The following is an 11,900-nucleotide window of genomic DNA, read 5'->3' as shown; positions in this document are numbered from 1 at the left end:
TTTGCTAGGGCTACTGCATGCAACTGGTTTTTTGTGTCTAAGCTGAGGTATGTGATGCAAGTGCTGTACTGTTCCCGTGTCAATGTGCAAAACTTACATCGGCTGTTTGCAATATTTGTGTGGGTGTCGAACTGGGAAAGATGCAGTCGCACGAATTTGTTTAGACGGGTGAAGTGTGGAGGCCTTTTGCTAGGACATCTGTTTATCAAGCAGTCAGTGAATAGGTTTTTCTTTTTTCGCGAGAAAAGAGATTCTTTCCTACTGTAAGTTTGTCAAACAAGACTAAGTAGACTGTTGCCCGAGTTTGTTGTGAGCACTCATGTTACCAAAGGGGTTGCGCAAGGACACATGAAGAAAGTTGTGGCCAGCGTGCGGTTTCTGTGTGTTCGTTTTTCAACTGACTACCCGTGGTCTGTTGGAAAGAAAAAACTGTACAAATATTTATGTGACACGATGCTCCCCATCCCACTGTAGAGAGCGCTATATACCGCACGCAAGGGTCAGAATGTACCTAAGCGAGTTTGAAAAATGCAGCAGCTCTAAATGCAAAAACGTTCCTTTTCAAACTACACACCGAAACACTTCTTGTAAGAGCCTTCCTAGAAGAGCGTGGGTTTTATATGCCTTGGGGATCTCACTGTATAATCTCTAAGAAACCGGAAACAATTGACCATGTTTTCCTGCACTGTTCGGAAGCAGTTTATTTTTGAGACGTATTACAAAGAACAACCAAAAAGAGTTCCCGTTATACCTTCATGGGATCAGGTATTTGGCAATAGAGAATGAGGATGGATTACTTTTCGATTTTATCATGATGACTGCCTTGCAATGAATATGGCACTCTAGAATGGTTGCATTTCATTGTGACCCAGACAGGAGACCAACAGGAGGGTATTTTAAAGAAAGAATCTCAAGATTACTCGAGGTAGTAAGAACAGACGAATGTGTACCTTTATGGGTAGAAAGGGTAGAAGCCCTACTGACCATGATGGAATTCTAGAACCTGATATGTTAGAGCAATGCTTGACGGCCTTAGTTATTTTCAAGTTTCTGGTTTTGTTAATTGGGAATTTTAATATAATTATCTTAGCAACCCGTTTGTTTAGCTTAACCAGAAATAAATAAAAGATGGCGTGGTGCAGTGGTTAGTGTCCTCAGTTTGGAATTAGATGGTAGCAAGTTCGATGACGCACTTTCGCATCTATTTTTTGCGGGTGCTTTCTATATCGTTTTTGTACAAATATTTTTATATTTCTTCAGTTGGAGCTTGTCACGGTGGTTCTGACGCTGCTTCGCGCTCCAGCACTGCCTGCTGGAGTGCGCTATCCAACATCCACTTCACCATACGCCAACATGCACACTGTGTCACCAATATTTCCGCCACCATAATCCACTAAAATGATGATTGATGGAATCCATGATTCCTATGGTGGACGTTTTTTTCAGTAAGGGAGTCCTGTACAAGCAGTGTAGAGTAGACTTGCTTCTTACAACTTCTGGAGCACGGCAGGATGTTGAAGATAACAGAAACGCAGCCAGACAGTGAAGAAGATTGTGTTCGATCATGGTGTTGATGCATTTTCGGCGGAGTTTTTGGCGCTTTTTTCACTGATGGTGTTTTGCACCTTTGGCAACTTTGGAGGGTTATTACGTAGTGCTGCACAAAATTCAGCAACATTGGTCAGTAGTATTTTGTGCGAATGGTGTCAGCTTTCGGCTCACTTCCAAATGTCCTGCTGATGGGTCATTGTGGCATGCTGCTAAGATCTTTGGTCGTAGCGCTGTAAGAACGACAAGGAGAAATGTCTCCGTACTGGGTTGAGGTGAGGTATTCCTTATTTATCGTGAATACATTGAAAGACTGACGACAAAAGCTGCATACAAGCAGCTTGACAGGCTCGTCAGCCCAATTCAAACGTCAGCAGCAGATGGCAGATATGCATGCTGTAGAAATTTACAGTAATAGACACAACAATTTACAGTAATAGACACAACACACCAAAGTATCGCAATTCTATTGCGATAACAAAAATATGCAAGTAAAAAATATATGCACGCCAACAACTAAACAAAGAAACGGTACTGTATTCGAAAAACATGGGAATGCTACAAACAAGAAAAAGAGAAACGACGAGGCAATACTGAAACATACAAAAGTGCAAATAGTGTCAATTTACAAAAAAAAGATGCACCAGAAAAAGAAAGACTGATAATAAAAAGTATACATATGAGCTACTGCACACAACAGAACAGGAATGATCGCTTCAAAAAAATGGTTACACCAATCAGGGTATCCCCCACGCTGAGATGCATATGCACTAAAATGTTACACATAGGAAAACCAACGGCTAGTAATTGAAGGCCCGTAAAATTGGATGCATAATGCATCAAAACTGTACACACAGGAAAAAAAGTAATGTTTGTTGTTGAAGGCGCGAAAAATTTGAGTAGCAAAGAGAAGGAGTAAAAAGGTCTGTAACGAAGGTCGGCAAGGCAGAATCGATAGACACTTGGCGATAACAAAATGGGCGACGTAAAAAAAAAAGAGAAACCTTACCAGGATGACGCTATCAATCTACGCACTTCCTTTTTGGAAGTACGCGTCATATCTATGTTTCTTGCTTCCAGTTTGTTCAGTAAGCGCGGCAAAGTATTAGATAATGTTTGCAGACCGTATGATGTACGAAAGGTGGGCACGTGCCATCGTTCAGTGTTTCTGCAAGTGTATACAGGCGCATTCGGGCGAAGGCAGGCCAGCTCAGATAAAGTTTTGCAATTTTTCGCTAGTTCTTTCTTGAAGCTAAGAGCTAATCTTACATTATAAAGATCGAAAATTTTGGTGATGAAGTATTTCTGAAATAAATGACCAGTGTGGGCCGAGAAGCTCAAATTCCAAATGGAACGCAAGGATTTTTTTTGCAGTAAATTGAGTCTATTTTTATTAGCAAGCGTAGTAGTTCCCCAAACTAGGTGAGCGTAATTTAGATAAGATTCAAACAAAGATTTATAAAGCAGTAACTTAACTTTAAGTGGAATTAAGTGGCGGTGTTTGCTAAGAATTCCTGCAATGCGAGACAATTTTATCATTACAGAATTAACGTGGTCATGCCAAGTAAGGTGACTACTGAAGTGCACTCTTAATACCTTCAGGCATTCCACGATTTCTATTGAGTCAGAACCAAATTTAACATACTGCGGAACAATGATTTGTTTATTTCGGGGTCGAAACAGTATAGCTTTAGACTTAATTGCGTTTATTTTTAATCGTTTAGTAATTGACCAGCATTGAATAGGCTGCAAGACAGCGTTAGTTTCCCTTCCGATCTGGTCAGACGTGTCCAACGAAAAAAGTATGGTCATATCATCGGCATACAAAATGCACTTAGCTTGTTGACATAAGCTTAAAATATCATTAATATATAAATTAAACAACAAAGGTCCTAATATACTCCCCTGTGGAACTCCAGCTATTATACGCTTAACAGATGATTTGTGCGTATCAATACAAACATACCGTGTGCGACTGGCTAAGTAAGAGGCGAGTAAAGAGTGAACACAACCGCGGAAGCCATACCTATCAAGTTTCGATAAAAGTATGTTGCGATTAATGCAATCGAATGCCTGAGAAAAATCTATGAACACGCCTAGAACAACTTTCTTTTCTTCAAAGGAGCGTAATATGTATTCTTTTTGTTGAAGTAGTGCTAATTCTGTAGATTTGTGTGTTACAAAGCCGTATTGATCGTCAGAAACTAATTTATGAGTTTTACAAAATGATGACATCCGAGTCTGAATTATTTTTTCAAGCCCTTTAGAAAATACCGGCAATATTGACACGGGTCGATAGTTTGACGCACATCTCCTGTCTCCCTTTTTAAAGAGGGCGGACACTTTTGCCTTTTGCATTTCGGTGGCAAAAACGCCTGAATTAAGGTAGAGGTTAAAGATGTCTGTAAGTATTGGGGTTAATATATCAAGGACGTATTTCATCGGCTTTATCTGGACGTCATCTGCATCCCGGCTTTGAGAATTTTTCACATTCATAAAAACAGAATAAACTTCTGAGCATGTCACTGGGTTCATAAACATGCAATTACTGTTATAAAAATAGGAATTTTCATTTGGCGGTGCAGCACATTCAGTCCTGCGGCTAACAAAATGATCGTTAAAGGCATCACACATGTCTTTGCCCGTGACGCTAGCTTCATCAACAACAATCTCAACGGGAGCTATGACATTGTTCGACTGCAAAACTACCGTATTTATTTGTGTCCATATTTTTTTCACGTCATCTTGACAGGATTCAAACAGAGCTTAATAGTACGCATCTCTTGCCTGTTGCAATTCTTTGTTGAGTTTATTTCTGTATAGTTTAAACTGCGAAAATAGTTCTTGATTACGCTGTTCAACAAATTTTTTGTACATTTGATTTTTCTTTCGAATTTTTTTCAATAAGCTTGACGTAATCCACCATTTTTTTGCTTTTTTAGATGGGAAACAGGCGCGGGTTGGAAAATGAGTATTGTATATTTCTACAAATTTTCCAAAAAAAGTGTTGTATGCGACTTTTGCATCTGTCATGGTGACGACGTGAGCCCAATTCACACAAGCAACTGCCTCTCTAAAGGCCTCGAATCCATTTCCGGTAACGCGTTGTACTAGACGCCGCCTCGGCACCGTCTTGTTTACTTGTGTTTTAACTGCGAATAGAAATGGAAAGGGGTCGCTAATACCGTAGCCAACCACGGAACTTAAATAACGATTCTCATCAAAGTTTGTAATAAAAAGGTCAATAAGAGATTCGGTTGTAGGTGTAATTCTTGTTGGTTTAGTAACGGAATTGGCGCAGCCATTGGCTGAAATAACTGCAAGAAAATCTCTGGTAACGTTACCATCAGAAAGCAAATTTATAATAAAATCACCTCTTAACACCACCTGATATTTTTGAAATTTACATAATTCAAAAATTTATCTAAAAATGAAAAAAAAATCATGATACGACCAGCAGGAGGACGGTAACAAACCGCAATAACCATGCAGCCCGATTGTGTACAAGAAAATTCATAATCAGGTGTAAGTTCACAAAATTCAAGCAAAAGGTCACAAGCAATTGATTTTTTAACCAGGACACAAACTCCACCACCGGCACCAACTGTTCTATTTAAAAAATAAGAGTTATAATTTGGAAGCTGAATAACTTGTTCCGGACAGGTATACCAAGATTCAGTTAACATAAAAACATCCATCATGTCAAGCTCATTAAACAGTTGTTCGAGGGTTGCCGACTTATTAACGGCCGATTGCACGTTGAGGTGGAAACAGCGAAAAAATGTGTCACACAGGATTGGTTGATTTTTCAATTGATCAAAGGTATCGTACTTAACTGTGGCCATTATTGTTGAGAGTTTCCGTTAGCCGAAGCATTCTTTGTCTTACTTGCTCTTGAACAGCGACTGGTTGTCGTGCTTTATCATATGTTCTTTACACACAGACCAGGCTACACACCATAAGCAGGAATATTAGGGGGCGTATAAATGCAAAAAATCGAAAAGGAACACAAAAAAGAGAGCTCAATTCTAAAGCGAAGGTGTGGCATAATTCACAGAATAATTGGGATAACGAAGGAACCGACAGTATTACAGCGCCCTTCACATGTTCAGAAATTATCTGCATACAAAGAACAGATTCAATTTTTGCGTATTTCACCGGGGTGATGTTACAGTTTTCACGCAAGTCACCCGAGCAGCAAAGGCAGGTTTGACAAATGCAGTTTTTCTCTACAAGCTCTGATGCGATCGGAAAAGGGCAAGCCATCTAACATATTTCAGGATCAATTTAAACCACTTTGGCAAGGTCGGCATCGCAGGTGATATGCAGTACAGGTGACTTTTCTGCCTTCCGCATGAGAATTCTGCCCTGGGATACCCAAACAAACTTTCAGTCTTTATCACGCTTCGCCTGACGAGCCTTGCCCAGCAGTATTTTTTTAACACAAAGGTGCCCCAAGTGTGTTTTTTAACACACTTGGGGCAGCGACAGCAACGGCATGCAATTGAGGCGAAGTTGTGGTCGGCATAAGCCGCCAAACCAACCTGCAAAATTGTAGAAGAGTTGATCAGGTATCGTTCACACGCCGCCGCTGCCGCTGCCAGAATGATCCTCGCTCCGGTAGACGCGGCAGCACTGCCCCCCGCGATGCCAGCGATAGGAAGTCAAAGTTTTTGGGCAGCACTGGTAGATGGCAGGGCCAACAACGCAGGTTTGCAGTGAAGCCGGCTCACGGAGCGGAAAGATGCGTCTTCTGTGATGCTTAGCACCTCTGATGACAGCCACGGCGCAGCACGGCCCCCCGCAGTCTGCAAAATTGTAGAAGAGTTGTTCAGGTATCGTTCACATGCCGCCGCTGCCGCTGCCAGGTTCACAATTTCACTTGTACAAGACGTCATTTTGGAGGACGAACGACGACCGGCTTCGGTGAAGAAAACGAGAAAGGTCAAGGGGTTGTCCTTGTAGGAATTTGACCAGCAGCACCAACTCAGTATCGGATTTCTGTTGGTGTAACATCTCTGATGCATTGACATCTCCTAAAACAGGAGCATCCGATTCATTTTTCCTGGAGGTTGGAATCAATCGGTGCACGTTACAAACTGTTAGCATCACTCTGCTTGCGACCAGACTTATAGATGACCGTTACGTCACATTCCTGCGGTCGTAGGCTCCATCTCGCAAGACCTCCTGACAACTTTCAGATTTGCCTGCCAGCACAGTGAATTGTGATCACTGATCACCGGAAAGGTCTTTCGTATAAATATAGCCTTAAGTTGCTTATGGCACGAACCGCCGCACAGCATTCTTTTTCTGTTGTTGAGTAATTGGGCTCAGCCTTAGAAAATGCACGACCAGCGTACGCAATGACCCGCTCTACACTATCCTGCCAGTGAAGAAAGACGGCCCCGAGACCTAAGTTGCTTGCGTCACTGAGAATACCAGCCTCGGCTTCCTCGTCAAATTGTGCGAGAACTGGATGGCTCTAAACGCGGTTTTGCAGCTCATCAAAGGCATCCTTTTGCTCCTTCAGCCAAATGAAAGGTGCATCTCCTTTTGTAAGTCGCATTAAAGGTTCGGCGATCTTTGAAAATTTTTTTTACAAAGCACTGGCGATAAGTGGCAAAATCCAGAAACCATCTAACTGCCTTTTTGTTTGTTGGTTTCAGAAATTTTCGTACTGCCGCGGTCTTTTCAGGGGTTGGGTGAATAGCTTCAGCACTGACAACATAACCAAAAAAGGAGCTGGCAAGCACTCTCTAGGAGCTTCAAGCACAGATCACAGTCGTTCAACATGCTGCACGAAGATAGCCAAAAAAAACTATAACATCGTAAAGATAAACGAGGCAAGACTGCCACTTCAGTGCGGAGAGCACACTGTGCATCATAAGCTGAACTGTCGCAGGAGCGCAACAGAGGCCGAATGGAAATATTTCAAACTCGAATAGCTCGTCTAGTGTAAGGAATGCAGTTTTCTCATGATCGCGTTCGTCCACTTATCTCTGCCAGTACCCACTTTCAAGGTCTAGGGAAGAAAAGACCTTCGCATCTCGTAGCCTATTGAGAGTATCGTCAATCTTTGGAAGAGGATAAACATCTCGCTTATTGACTGAGTTCAGCCTTCGGTAGTCTATACAGAATCGTAAGCACTGGTCTTTTTTCTTTACAAGTACCAACGGTGACGCCCATGGACTCACTGTCGGATGAATTAGATTGTCTTGAGCATTTCTTGGACCTAATTTACAATCGCTTCTCGTTTCATTAGTGACACGCTGGAGAGTGGCTGGGAGAGGGGTCTGACTGATTTCTCGACAATGATGTAGTGTTTTGCGATGGGCGTTCGTTGTACTTTGGATGATATTACAAAGCACGCGGCGAATTCTCTTACTATGTTTTCTATTTGTCTGTTCTGGCTTGGCAACAGTCGTAGGTCTATGTCAATAGATTCCAGTACAGGATCGACGTATTGGAAATCAGGTGGGGACGTCTCAGAGGTGCTCTGTTTCGCAACGTTGATGAAATCATCAATAATTGCAATAATGGCCTTCTTCGTAAGGTGTTTTACTTAATTCAAAAAGTTTATCAGCAAGACGTTAGCACATATTTCACGAAGCTGCACAAGGCCCCTTGCCATGCAGATTCCCTTTTCAAGTATGAGCGCAGTGTAGCTGTCAGAGAGCCCTTTATAGTCAGTAAACGCATTGCTCCTTACCCGGACAGCTACCCTGGACGGGGGGGGGGGGAAGGGGGGATACCACCACGTCGTCGTGCGATGTACACAGATCATTGACTTTTTCTTCCATATCAAAAATCGCCATATCATGGTCGGTTGAAAATGAGACGCATGATTCCAGCAAGTTATTACGGCACCATTATCCTTCAGGAAGTCCATACCAATACTACCGTCACGAGAGCATTCCGGCATAAAAATAAAACTGGTGACGTATGTGAAACCACTGATTCTCATTCTTGCCGTACACGCTCCGTTCTGATCGAAGAGGTGTCCCCCTGTGGTGGGAACGTGAGCTCTAACCCTTACAGTGAGTACCTTGTTGAGTGTTCTGGCGAGCTCACTACTGATTAGTGAGTAGTCCTCACCTATATTGACTAGGGCGTTCACTTCATAGCTGTCAACAATTACACACATGTCGGAGGCGATGTCATGATTGCTGTATCGGCTTCTTATTTTGTCGTTATCACGCGTAGACAGCGATGGAGGTTTTGTTTCAGATTCGGTGGCAGCCTTACCTCTACAGGTCCTTGGAATTGGTTTTCTCGTAGCGGGCTTGGTAACCGGCGCTGGGCAGTGAGGAGGCTGATGATCGATGGGGACTCAAAGACCGATACCTCAAAGGTGCTGTCGGAGCGAGGCTGATGTGGCTGAAGTTCATGAGAGTACTGAAGAGACCACAGGTACTGCTCGATCTTGAAAGGACGGTCCCTGTTCTGAGGCTTAGGTGCCATCCTTGCAAATTCCCGAAGCCCTGCCTTGTGATACTGGCACATCGCATATAGGTGGCCGGCGTCTCTACAGTGGTAGCAAAGAGGTATTCTGTCAGGAGCTCGCCATAGTCATCTTTGCTCTCCTATCCGGTGGCGGGTATGTGTTTGGGGGCGCAGTGCTGTACACCGAAGTGGCTGCGACGTTCTTGCGCATGATAAAATGATATTGCTTTAGCGCAGCTCAGTTGGAGCGCGAACGATATATACTATACAGTCAAGAAGGAGAAAAAAAAACAGACCACAGTGTGAGCGCCTTCACGCTCAAACTGAGCTGCACTAGAGCAATATCATTTTACCATGGGCCAACTAACACAGTCAGCAGTCTCTACGTACGAGGGGTCCTTGCACTACAGCAAAGGTAGAGACTCTCTGCGATAACGATGGTGACACTTCTGGCTGGGCATACTGCTGACGTTCCCAAAAGACTGGGGATTCCTTACCGGCAGTCTGACTTTCTCATGCAGGACGTCGGCCAGTGACGACACAGCTGGAGCACTTTGATGAACTCGTTGCCTCTGGAGCTCCTCTAGCACCACATACCTCACAAGCTCACGCGAAACCTCCATGCTGTTTCGCAAGGCAGTCGGTGCTGCTTCAACGAAGGCGATGCCCAGATACCACATGTGCATATCACTCGTTGCTGAAGATTTTTTCCCATTGTGGCTGCCTCAAAACTCTACTTCGCGACGGTGGACGGCGGATTCCTAACCACACCGGCATAAGATTAGTCTTACGCATCGCATTAGTAGGCATTAGTAGGCTTACGCATCGCATCGCATCAATGTAGGCTAACGGTACCGATATCTTGTAATCTTTTCTATGGTTTGTCAATAAAAATGAGAATGATTGATTTATTTATTGATTAGTTTGTCCTCGTTCATGTTAGGGTCTGCTCGGTGGAAGAGACGAGGCATGACTCTACATACATGGCCACGCTTCATTGCTCCACTGGTTTCGAGCTTGGAGAATGGTCTAGCCTCTCCTTGCGATCATCATTCAGACAGGCGGCAAGTAGCTCCCGTCGAAAGTCATGGCAGGTCGAGATGGCAGCCTCGTGATTGCGAACCCCGTTTCTGCAGAATCCTCCAACACAACATAAACACGCCGTAGCTTCCGAGCAGCATTCCAGCCATTGACCCTTGCGACTCGCTGATATTGCTTGAGCCAGTCCTCCGTCTCTACTTGTGCGTGACCGTGGAATTGTTCGGGCGTCATCGGCGAATCTACTACAATTTGTGTTTGTGCGGCCTGTGAGGTCACCTCATCAGCACCTCCGCTGGGGACTGCGACTGTTCTTGTATGATGCAAAAGGAAAACTCAGGGTCCTGACCACGTAGGCGACAGCTGCTGCGCTGGTGAACAGGTGTCAGCTCGGTGGGTCCGAGGTTCCAAGGAATGTACAGGGGAAGTTATTAGAACCAATGGAATGTTAATTAGAAGAAAGAAGAAATTGATGAACAAATAACCAGCCGTGAGCAGGAATCAAACCTACGACCTGCCAATAACGCGTTCGATGTTCTAACCACTGAGCTATCCCAGCGGCCTTACCTCCATCCACTTTTTTGGGTTTATATGTGAATTTAGAAGTAGGAGTGACAGTCAGCGCCATCTATAGGCCAAACGACGAGTGTGAACACACTCTTGTGCGCATGTTTGGCGTCACGTAGCACGTGAACTTATTATGAGCGGGCAGCTGAATAATTGTCCCTTTTATACAACCTAAACACACCAAGTCTGCCAGTACGAGACCCTCGTTCAATGAAATAATGGAAAGAAGTGTATATCTAAGGGCTCGTTTTTTCGTGTTTTAACACAATATTATTGATATCTAACACACAGTAATGCCAAGGAATGTACAGGGGAAGGTATTAGAACCAAGGGAATGTAAATAAGAAGAAAGAAGAAAGAAAAATGGATGAAAAAATAACCAGCCGTGAGCAGGAATCGAACTTACGACCTTCGAACAACGCGTTCGATGCTCTAACCACTGCGCTATCACAGCGGCCTTCCCTCCTTCCACTTTTTTAGGTTTATATGTGAATTTAGAAGTAAAAGTGACAGTATATATATATAAATATATATATATATATATATATATATATATATATATATATATATACATATATATATATATATATATATATATATATACATATATATATATATATATATATATATATATATACGTGTGATCTGGCCTGGCTCATACGCCATGTTTATTTCATTAAATACTTCCTATTCCTCGGCTACTCCTACCATGATTTATTAAGTCATATGCTACCCTTGTCCCCCGAAAGATGGTACCAGTTACAAACTACAACAAATTGAAGAAGATAATAAACAAAATAATGAACTGCTTCACAGTTTCAATTCCCGACAGAATTCCACAATCTCACTAAATCTTCAAGGCCGAGGGAGCAGTCCAGTGATTTCTATTGCGGCTCTGGTGGACGAGCTAGACTGTTGCGTCACGGACGAAGCCGGCCTCTCATAGATACTGACAATACTGCTTGAACTCTTCTGGCGACTTAGCAAGGTTGGAACGCATTGTTGCATCGGCAGCTCGGATGTCATCAAGGATGTGTTTTTCGTCGTGAATGGTGCAATCTCAGTGCTTCTTGTTTTCGTGCTTTTCGGCCGACGCTGACTGAGTGCTTAAAATGTGCAAGCAGGGCTTCCACGTCTTTGTCGTTGTTTACTCTAGGGGTGCTGCTTGTGTAATAGCGGGTGCAGGGAGTGTCTCTGGTGGGTTTTCTTTGTGCGAAATTATCTGACGTCTTGAATGGGTCTTTGGTTTAAAGATTTTATTTTCCTATGTTCTTCAATCGGTGAGTGTGATTTTGTTGAATATT

Source organism: Rhipicephalus microplus, chromosome 6 (genome assembly GCF_043290135.1).
Source record: "Rhipicephalus microplus isolate Deutch F79 chromosome 6, USDA_Rmic, whole genome shotgun sequence".
Taxonomy (NCBI): Eukaryota; Metazoa; Arthropoda; class Arachnida; order Ixodida; family Ixodidae; genus Rhipicephalus; species Rhipicephalus microplus.
This window is presented reverse-complemented; position numbering follows the sequence as displayed.